This window comes from Callorhinus ursinus, unplaced genomic scaffold, assembly GCF_003265705.2.
Source record: "Callorhinus ursinus isolate GAN/ISIS: 27379988/994484 unplaced genomic scaffold, GSC_fseal_2.0 scaffold459, whole genome shotgun sequence".
NCBI lineage: Eukaryota > Metazoa > Chordata > Mammalia > Carnivora > Otariidae > Callorhinus > Callorhinus ursinus.
This window is the reverse complement of record NW_027397514.1, coordinates 24,858-25,912: the sequence shown is the minus strand read 5'-3', so window position 1 is coordinate 25,912 and position 1,055 is coordinate 24,858. Positions and strand designations below refer to the sequence as shown.

Sequence of the window (1,055 nt, the reverse complement as noted above, 5' to 3'; positions counted from 1 at the left end):
ACGGATGGAAAATCCCGTGTGCTCTTTTAAAAACTTTGAGACATCTTTCAATTGTGGGATATTATCTTCCCGGTATCCACAATATTTAGAAAGCAAAGGTAAGTTTTTGAGATACTCTCTGTAGGCATGGGTTGGGTAAAGTTTGTTGAGCTCTTGGAACACAGTTCCCCGGGTCTTAATCTCCTCTTCAGTGAATTCAACCTTGTGAATGGGGTCTCCATGTTTATAGTTCATAGCCAAGTCTGCAAAATACTTCCATCTTTTACAGTAGACATTGTCTTTGAAGCCAGGATCATCTGCATCCAGTTCAGAACCATACATCAGAACTCTGTTGGCACAATGGTCCAGGTCAGGAATCTTCTTTGGAAACCAAGGATCAGTTTCCATACCATCTTCCTTCACAGTAAAATTTTCTGGTGGATTCACAGAGAGAACCTTAGTATGGGACTTTAACAGATGAAAAATGTCATTCAATTGTTCTCTGTTGATACCACAGTCAACAAAAATCTCAAATTCTGAGTTTCTTCTCTTTGATTTTCAGGACTCAATATGTAACAGGTTCACCTGCTACTCCTGGAAGATTTTCAGTGGTTTTATAAGTCCACCAACTTCATTCTTCAAGGAAAAATTGAGAGTTGCTCTTCCTCTTTCTAAGGAATGGTCTTTATTTTCCTTATTGTCTTCAATCATTGTCAGTTGGTGTAGTTCTCTGTGCAGCTGCGGGCGGTAAGCTGGGACTGGAGAGTGCAACTCTTGATCTTCGGATTGTGAATTCGGGCCCCATGTTGGGTGTGGAGATTACTTAAAAATAAAATCTTTAAAAAATACAAACATTTCTACATCCCAAAGAGTAAATAATAATCTACTGAAAGTAAGTTCTTTAGGATGTTGCAGTGTCACGGGATGGTGTGCGGGCCAAGGGCAGGCTGCCACAAATCTGCCACTTTGACATACAGATCATTTTAAATAAAAGTTACTTAAGAGACAGCCTATGCAATGAGGACACTTAGATCCTCCTCTGTCCCCCTGCAAAGGAAATCAATCTCCCATGTGAA

General features: G+C 40.1%; 1 pseudogene; it reads right to left on the bottom strand.

The window, feature by feature from the left end:
• Positions 1-3: 3 nt before the first annotated feature.
• On the bottom strand, positions 4-690 carry LOC141372042 (tryptophan 5-hydroxylase 1 pseudogene; annotated as a pseudogene).
• Between the last annotated feature and the right edge of the window lie 365 nt (positions 691-1,055).